A 10,428-nucleotide genomic window follows, 5' to 3' on the forward strand; every position below is an offset into this window, starting at 1 on the left:
CATCTCTGATGAACAGAACCAGTCTCTGCATTCAAATACCTCTAACCTTGGCATCTTTTGCCCAGCTTTGTTACTGTCATGGAAAACCTTGTATTTTAGTATCATGGCATTTTTCCTCTAACACTAAACCCATTTAATTCCTGGGTTATATACAGAAGATATTGTCTGTCCATAGAAAAGTGGGACTATAAAAAGAACACAGACCTGCAAAGGTGGTCAGAGATTGTGTTCATACAGAGTTTGTGCAGATCACACAGAGTTTCAGAGGAAGAATCATATACAGATACAGCAGCTCCAGCCATTATCCACCAGAGACACACACATCTGTATTGCTCCTTTGCATGCACCACCAAATCCAGAGTGACACCACACACACCTACAGAGCTCAGCAAGATCAAGGAGTAACTGTTTCAGACTTCTATGACCCTGACTGGCTCCTCTGGGTTCTCAGTAATTAATAAGTGATCACCATAATGTATTATGCATTCAAAAATCTATTTTTTATACAGCTATTTCTTCATTCTCCCAAGCAACATACATGTTGAATTCTTACTAAATGCATTGCTGTAGGTGACTGTTTCATACTTGGGCTGTGTCTCTGTGCCCTTGCTTTCTCAGCTGCTCTCACCAATGCTCAGGAAATGCCGGGGTTGATTTGGTTAGCATTTTTATAGTACTGGGAGCAAAGAGGGGGGGGATAATGAAAAGGAAAAGAATCATTTATCAAGACAGAATTAAAAGCAAAACTTTAACAAAAATATATTTGGGTTAAGATTTTAAATGGCATTTGCCTGAATTGTCTGGGAACCAATTTCCACTTGCTCTATCCTCCTGTGGCCAGAAGGCTTATACAATGCATTTTACACTGTGATTTTCCCCATATTATAAGAGGTGAGTTATTTCAGATTCTACTGTGCTTTCAGAGTTTCAAAGCTGAGTCTTAACCTTTAAATCTGCTTATTAATACTCATGTCATGGCTCCTATTGAGAAAGAGGTTTAGTGTCACTGTCCTCAATCAGTGTCCTTTCATTCACTTTCATTAAAGAACCATGTTTTCCTGACAAAGGATAACAAATGGACGCTGTGGGTCCCTAATGTGCTTTTTTGACTACAGAGCCTGTACCATTTCTCTGAAGCAATGGCAATTATTTGTCATTTTAATATGACTTGGCAAGGAGATCCAAAAACATATGACCATTATTCATCAATATGTATATCTTGTGCTTGCATTAATATTAGAATATCATTATTATTACCCTGACATTGTATGAGCTAGACAAAATTACATCATGTAAAAAATGTATTAAACTATGTTCGGCTGTATCCATGCAGCAAGGCAAAAGTAATTTAAAGACCTGTAGCAGCTCTTTGTTGAATGCAGCAATTCATTCTGATTAGTGGTAAAGTCCTTTTATCTGTGTATTAATGAAATATATTTCAATACTGCTCCGCTGTTAATTGAAGACAGCATAGTTCTGTATTACTGTTGTTACCAAACATACCAAGTGATCACATCAAGTTTCTTTGTTCTTAAAATCTCATGGTATTCAATACTCCTGACATTCCTGGTAAATAGAAAAAAAAAAAAAAGTCAATTTCTGTTAATTTGGGCAAAGGCATAGCTATGTTTTCCCCATTTCTTCTAGTTGTTTTTTTGCTGTCACTGTTTTTGTTCAAGCTATTACACATCTTGAGCTTGTATACAATAGTTGAGTCCAGAACTAAGATCATTATCATAGTTTCCTATAGAGGAATAAAAGAGCTGTGCTTATGTCAGTGTCTGTTGTTTTAGATCCAAAATCACTGACTAAAGCCAGGGGGATACTCCTATTGTTTCTTGGGTTTGTCAAACATGGAATTAAAAAATTAAAAGTGGATGAAGAAAATATTCTAATAATATTTAATACTTTTCTTCTCATTCCCCTCCACCTCATAAATAACACTGCTCTATGAAAAAGAAAAAAAAAAAAAAAAAAAGGAGGTAGAAAAATCTCAGAATAAAAGCTCTGGAATAAAATGCAGGGATTTCAGGCTCTATCCAAGCAGGCTTTTCAGGATATTTCTCTCAGGTATGACACTAACATAGTTTAAGAAGATACAGTCCCTTCCACTTTGCAATGCAGCAAGTTCAGGCTTTTAATGACACTTTTCTGGAAAATTGTTGGAAAACATAATTCGTAACTAAAGAGAAATGGCAAAATTAAAAGAGGTGATGGCAGAGGCAAGTGGCTTCAAAACGCTCAAAAAAATAGGTCAAGTCTGGAACTAGCATGATATAATAATTAATTTATTAGCTAAGTAATTGTATAAACTTAATTTTTCACCTATTTCCCTCTCAGTTGAATGAAGATACAAGGAACTTGATGCTGTACTTACAAAGTTACATCTGTGAGAGTTTTTCAGGTCACTTAACCCCATATATGTCTCAGTCCCTCCATTTAGTAGGCCTGGACTAACATCCACTATAATCTCCAAGGGGTAGAGGACTCTTCCTTTCATTTATTCTCCTTACCTTTTACTTAAAAACAAAAGCTGCATTATTCTACTAATTTTACATAATTTGTCATTATTTCTTGTTTTCTCCAACCGTAGCACTTTATCAATTTTTTTACCAGATATTTCAGTTAAAATTAGCTTACCCTAAAACCATGAACCTCACTGTGTGCTATGTACTTAGATCATTGTCCATTCTAAGAAGGGCTGCTCTTTGGTCACTTGGGTGCTTCCTTAGCAGGCAAAGTGAGTTGCAACATGCCACTGAACTCCTCCGTGGAACAACATAATGGGAAGCAATAGCTGAATCAATGTAGGAACAAGCACGTATGACAGCCAACCACAGGCACACCAATTATGCAGGTGGAGGGATTTTTGCAGAATACCATTTTGTACAATTCAAAGATGTGAAGAGAAAGACTCAATAAATCAACAATATGCACAAAACAGCACTGAGATTATAGCCCTAAAAAAAGCCCTGCGAGAGTTATGCCAAGTGCTACCTGAAAGAGGCTAATAATTCCTGTCATTTTAAGCACTCTTTGTAAATAAAAAGGATGATACCAAGATACCTAACTCCTTCAACAACTTTTCCTAGAAGAAATATCTCATTGACCAATTGCTCAAGTCAACAAAAAAGATATAGGAGTGTTGTATCCAGTACTTTCACACATCATCTTCACTTACCAAATAAACAATCCAGGCAGGAGATAAGTGGGTCTGGTCAGAGCAAAACCAAAAGCAGCAGCAGAATGGAGAGCAAAAGAGGGAGTGAAGATGGCAGCAGCATAAAAGTCACATAATGCAATGAAGAACATGCAAAGAGATATCTGGACTACTCTTAAATATAGATATCCATAAAGATATTGCAAAGCTATTGTAAAGACGATTGCAAAGGGATTCCTATGTGAAACTTCATGGTCATTTTCCGTTTTCCATTAAGCATAAGAAAGTTTTAGATATGTCAAGTTGGAAATATATTTCTTCAGAAGTCAAATCCACAACGGGACTCAGCAGCTCTGAAGCTGCCGCAGATTTGACAAATACTGAAAGAGACTGGAAACAGGAAGATAGAAGTGTTCCCATCTCAGAACTTTGGCATACCAAGTTCTGCAAAACAGAACAGCACCCTGCTTTGTAAAACATATAAATCAAGTGAAACAAGTAGTATTTAATATCTTTGTCAATGACACAGACAGTGGGATCAAGTGCACCCTCAAAAAATTTGCAGGTGACATCAAGCTCTGTGCAGCTTGATGCAGCTGTGTGCAGCTGACACACCTGAAGGTCAGGAGGCCATCCAGAGGGACCTAGACAAGCTCAGGAAGTGGGTCTGTGCGTACCTCATGAAGTTCACCACAATGAAGTACAAGGTGCTGCACCTGGGTCAGGACAATCTCGTCTCAATACAGACTGGGAGATGAAAGAATTGAGAGCAGCCTTGACAAGAAGGATTTGGGGGTGCTGGTGGATGAGAGGCTGGACATAACCTGGCAATGTGCCCTTGCAGTCCAGAAAGCCAGTTGTATCTTGGGTTGCATCACAAGCACTGCAGATAGAAGGTTAAGGAAGGTGATTCAGCCGCTCTACTCCAACCTGGTGAGACCCCACCCAGAGTCCTGCATCCAGCTCTGGGGTGCTCAGCGCACAAAGGACATGGATCTGCTGAAGCACGTCCAGAGTAGGGCCACAGAAATGATCAGCGGGCTGGAACAAGTCAGCTATGAAGATAGACTAAGAAAGTTAGGATGATTCATCCTGGAGAAAAGAAGATTCTAGGGAGACCTTAGAGCAGTCTTCTAAAGGGGGACTTATAAAAAAAGATTGAGAAGAACATTGAAGAAGTAAGGCCCTTGCAATTGGACATGAGGTAATGGTTTTAAACTAGAAGGGGGTCGATGCAGCGTAAACAAAGAGTAAACTTTTCACAATGAAGGTGGAAAAATGCTGATACATGATGACCAGAGAGGTGGTAGATGCCATATCCCTGGAAACATCCAAGGTCAGCTTGGACAGAGCTCTGAGCAAAATGATTTAGTCAAAGATGTCTTGAAGGGGAGATGGACTAGATGCCTCTTAATCACTTCTAACCCAAACTATTCCACGTACAACAAAATAATGAAGCAATTGCAGAGCATGATTAAAGGGCAAGAATCTAAAGCTTGGCTACATAGGATGGCCCTCTGAGAAACAGTAAGCTCTGGAGAGATTGAGCTCTGGTTAGGTGTTTAATATCTGCTCAGAGTACACACACTAGGGTGTGTTTTTAATACCACTTCGCAATTGACTTTGTTTCCTACCTTTTGATGCAAAAATCAGTGAGCATGTGGGATGGCCAAACTAGCTGCATCACTGCTCAGTTATAGCCTGGAAAGCTTAAAAACATGCCTTTTTGGTGTTTTCTCAAGTGTATATATTATAGTAAGAGCAGCAATATTTCTTCAGTCTTCTGAGAGCATTACTAGGAACAAAGAAAAATGGAAAACACAGCACAATTAAGATCATCACCATAAAGAAGAATAGCTATACTGCAAAGCACAGAAAGAAATCACAATTAAATTTTTTAATATGTACCTGTATTTGGTATTTGTATTTCAAGATCTGTGTTGTTTACCTTTCTAGTTTTTAGCAAACAAAATAGAGCTGGAATGAGCTGAAAGAACCACTTTGTGCAAAATAGTTCATGGAAGAACTGAACTGCACTTAAAATAGCAAATTACCTGCTGGTGTTATAGAGATAGATGATATCCCAAAAATAACCTAAAAAAAAATTAAAACTGAAGTCTTTGTTAGTTTCCTGACCTGGCTTACCAGTGGGAACCCACTACTAGACCCATTGGCATAGCAGTGGGGGAGGCACATGACAGAGAAAATGGCTTAAAGTGAACAGTAGCAACAGAGAAGCTGAGAGTGCTACTGAAAGAAAATTACATTAAATATGGCACAGTAAAATAAATTTCATGTAAGCTTTATGTCTTTTCAGGACTGCACATTTGTGTAACTGCTCTGAACCTAGCACCATCTTTTCCTTATGCCTCATTGGAAGGGACCCACAGGAATACACTGTGCACGTGGCCACCAGTTGTGGTCTAAGAGAGCAAACTTTGCATAACATTACAAAGAATGGGCATAAATATCTGAAGGATATAAAGAACAGTCTTCCAGGATGATCTAGAAAAAAGCTGTTTAAACTCTGAAAAAGAATATGGAGCCAATAGAAGAAATCCCTTAGTGATCTTAAGGGTTTGAAATAGACACAGAAAGGTAGTAATGGTTTTGATGACATGGAGTTCCTTTAGAATGAAACTAAAGGAGCACTGAAGAATAACAATGATGAAATAAGACCTCTGATTTCTATCATTTGGGCATTCTCTTTCACCACTTGATCACCTTCTGTATTGTCTATAGATAAAATAGAGATGTAAAAAAAAATACAAGAAGGCAGCATGGCTTACGCTAAAATACAGATATAATTTAATAGATTTAAGTCTTTTAGCTTCAAGCAATATTTCTCTCACTTTACTGTTTTTTGGGTATATCATATTTGTTGTCTTTTGCCATATTTTGCATGATGCAGCAATTTTCTGGTACAATCTCTGGGACAAGGCTTGTCTCCTACCAAAACTTCTGTCCCTTTTTAGGTTTCCAAGAAGTGACACTAAAAAAAAAAACAAAAAGGAAAGAAAAAAATAAGGGTATTTTCCTGCACATTTTAAAGTCACAAATGATATGTATTATACATTTGTTGCTGCTCTTTTCTTTCTATGAAGGCAAATATTTATCTTGAGAGTTTAACTAATGCATACTAGCAGCAGGTATCCCAAATACTAAAGTGATACAGCGAGAACTTCTTCAAATTCATCTCTTCCAGGTTATTTACTGTCCTTGACCTTGACTGTCCTTTGAGGAGAGAAAATTTGGTCTTATCTTTGATATGCAGTAGGAAAAGCTAATCAAACTCACTTGCACTCCCATTTCTACCACCTGTGTTGCCTTTTGATGAAGAAGCTGCACACTGAGAGCTTAACCCAAACCAAAGACTTCTCTCAGGATCTCTGGCTATCCTGATACAGTGAAATAACTCTGTGTCAACTTCAACACATTTTTAGCTCATCTAGCATCCTGCAGAATTTACCCTCAGCATCCCAGCTGTATTTTGATCTGGACAGCCTGGCATTTTACAGTAAACTCTTGATAGTAAAGAACAGTCAAATTCCTTTAGACCAAAGGGAAGTTTTCCAATAGGAGAGAGGAGTTTTATCCCATTCTAGCTTATTTCTAAATAGAAACACTGTATAGCATGACTTTTACTTCCACAGTGACATTCTTATGAATGGACAAAAAAAAATTCTAATAGATGAGTGTTTCTTTTAGTGAATCAGTTCTATAAAGGTAAAGATGGTACAGAAACAACACATTGGCTTGAATGATATAACTGGGTTGAACACATTTCACATAGATGAGATCAAGATATTTAATGTATAAAAATCAGGACAGTGCTCTTAAAAATGAAACATTACAGCCACATGACCTTATCAAGAAAAAAGCTTTCAATAAAACATATTTACATCTAACATATTTACATCTGATCAACACCCAAAAGTATTCTCATAAACATTCTGCAGTCAAGCAAGCTAAAGCTACTTTTAAAAGAAACGGTCAATAATTCCTAAAATAAAGCATAAAACTAACTAAGGTGTCCTTTTGATCCTTGTGAATATACTTTATTTGTCCTTGAAAAAAATATATCCAATGTACCTTTCAAAATGATTTATTATGTGTTATTGTTACAGTGTTCAATATTGTTCAATACTGAACTACTGTACTGATTACCACTCTCCCAGTCTGCTTTAGTTCTATCATGTGCTTTTATTTACCACCTGAGGCAAGAACATTTTAATTGCTTTAAGGAAGCTTGAACTCTTTTATCAATGACACATTTCATCAAAATAGAACAAAGCCAGGAGTGTATGTACTCTCCCAGTGTCGCAAAACAATGGGTTTGTTTGAGGGCTTAAGTTTGGAAATGGATCTCTGAAGTGTAAATTACTTAATCACTTGAATAACAACATCAGAACATCTTGATTTTTTCTTCCATTTTTTAATTTATCAACAAATGGCACTAATTTTCCATATTTTAACTTCATTCTAGACAAATACATGCTGCAAACTGACCCTAAATCTCTAGTGTACATTTACCAAAGATCTAGAATATAGCATAATGTGGTTTATAGCACTGCGAATAACAGAACTAAATCATGTACACATTGATTTTAAAAGTTTCTGTTAAAATAATCCTTCCACAAAACAGAGAGAGAATTATAGTCATGTTTGAAGTAAGTTTCATTGTTTGCAGTGATTAAGAAAAAAATCTAATTTTTCCAGATCAGTACTGTCCCCTTTAATAAAGCATAGGTGAATTACATAAGGAAGATACCATATGACTTGTAAACAACAAAAGTAAACTTTCTATTTTATTAAAAGTGCTTAGCTGAAACAGACACAATCCCATTGAAAGCATTGTATTTTTAAAAAGTTTTTTACAACAATACATGTATCAATAAAATATATTAGTTAAATTAGTTAAAGCAAGGAATAAATTCATTATTCTGTTTCTATCAATATTTTCAACTGTGATCATAAATATTTTACTTTGAAGTATAGCAAGAATTATACAAAAGAAATATTTTTTCATTAACAACAGAGCTAATGAACCCTTTTCTCCTAAAATTCTCTAATTCTGTAGATTACACACTACAACAGAGGTTGCTGCCACAGCTCCTGCTTTTATCCCAGCTTTCTTTCTGGGCAAAATAGCTGTCTGGTGTCACACACGGTGACTGACCAGCTGTTTCAGCACATGTACTGGCTCCACATGTACTGACTCATAGAAGTAGTTTTGTCTTTTCCTCAGTGACATAGACATTACCTATCCAAATACTAATTTTCATAATACTCCTCAAAATCCATTACTTTTAAAAACTCAGATCCACCCTGTCCATATTATTTGAAATTAGTTTTAGGATGCAAAAGTTTTGATGGATAGCTGGAAGGAAATATGTACAGAGAGGCCAAAAGAATAGTTACATATGCCTTGCTTCTTTAGGAACTCAAGTTTTAAAAAAGCAACATAAATACACAATGATGACGATCTTTACCTTTTGGCTTTCCACAGCAGTACTTTATTGCATGTCAGAGACCCTTCAGTGTCACTGGAAAAGACTTTTGCCTCCCCAACATTTGTGGTGCTGGATTTCTGCCTGTTTGCTGCAGGGGGAAGAAGTCTGCAAACTTCAGATACTGCAGAGGATGTGCCAGGCCTCTGTGGCACTTATTAAGATATCCAATGGCCCTGCTTCACAGATTCTTTACAGGCTGAGATAAGGAATGCCTTATCAAAACTAAATCACATGAGACAGGTTGAGAAAAAAAAAAAGCACATCTCTGGAACAAATCATACATTTAAACATTTACAGAATACACTGACATAACTATTTGTATTGGGTTTGTGTGACAAGGCTTTGGGAGTGGGAGGGATTACAGTAACAGCAGTAACACCTCTGGGATAACAGACCTAAAAGGGGAAAAAACTGCTGCAAAACAACAGCAGCCAGAAAAGATGAGTGAAAATATGTAAGAACAACAACTCTACAGACATCAAGGTCGGTGAGTGGCAGGAGGAGATGCTCTAGGTGCTGGAGCAGAGATCCCCCTGCAGCCCGTGGTTCAGGCCATGGTGAGGCAGCTGTGCCCCTGTAGTCTTTGCTCAAGCCTTTGGTGAAGCAGAGATCCACCTGCAGTCCATGCTGGTACTCCTAGCAGAGCAGGTGGATGCCCAAAGGAGTCTGTCACCCTTTGGTAAGACCACAGTGGAGCAGGCTCCTGACAGGACCTGTGGCCCTGTGAAGGCAGGAGCCCACACTGCAGCAGGTTTGCTGGCAGGACTTTTGATCCCATAGAGGACCAACACAGCAGCAGCCTGTTCCTGAAGGACTACACCTTGTGGAAGGGACCCACACTGGAGAAGTTCTTCTGGGAACAACTCACCTTTTAATATAGATTTCTCCATTTCACAGTTACATAACTGCTTCTCTAACACCTAGTAAGGAACTTGGAAAAATGAGATTTAATGAGCATTGTATTTCACAGTGGACTCTTTATCCATTTTTGCATTAGAAACATATGTGACACAAATATGTAAGAAGCTAATGTAGTGTAGCTTATTATTTTCTCCAGCTTGAAAACAGATATTGGCATTTTTTAACCACTTTAGGGTGATTGTCTTTTTTGGGTCACTGATCTTTAAGCTTTTCCTTTTAGGTCCACCATAACAATATGGCTTTGAGAAGTTTTTAAACATGCTAACTAGAGCTAAATATATTCATTATTTTGGTAAAGCTTCTCAGTTAGCTTTAGAAGCAAAATGAAACAGATCTCTCTCCCATTTTTCAACTGTTCATGATTCTGAACAAGCATTTCTATTCAAAATCTCTATAGATGAGGACAGCATTCAATACTGGGAATCCATACTGAGATACAGAGAATGGGATTTATATATCAGAAGATCAAATAGACTTTCTATTACCTTCAGTGTTCCAGGTGAACGGCTGGAAGACCATCTGGCAAATCTCTGCCAGACTCTTAAGCTGACACAAGGTTGAAGGTCTGGCACCAGCATTTGTGCCAAGTTTCATCCTAACAGAAATATGGCCAGGTATTAAAGATAACTTTTATGATGCACTTGGCAATCAACATCAAAATATGTCCAACATTACCTTAACCACATTTTTTATATAATTTATTCTGATAAAGGAGACTGTCATCTAGGGAACTACTACCAGTATTTGTGGGATTGCTACAAAAAGTGGATATATAGGACCTAATTTTAAATAGCGTCCCCTATTCTGTTCTGCTTGGTTCTGGAAAGATGCTTT

This window comes from Vidua macroura, chromosome 1 (assembly GCF_024509145.1).
Source record: "Vidua macroura isolate BioBank_ID:100142 chromosome 1, ASM2450914v1, whole genome shotgun sequence".
Lineage (NCBI taxonomy): Eukaryota > Metazoa > Chordata > Aves > Passeriformes > Viduidae > Vidua > Vidua macroura.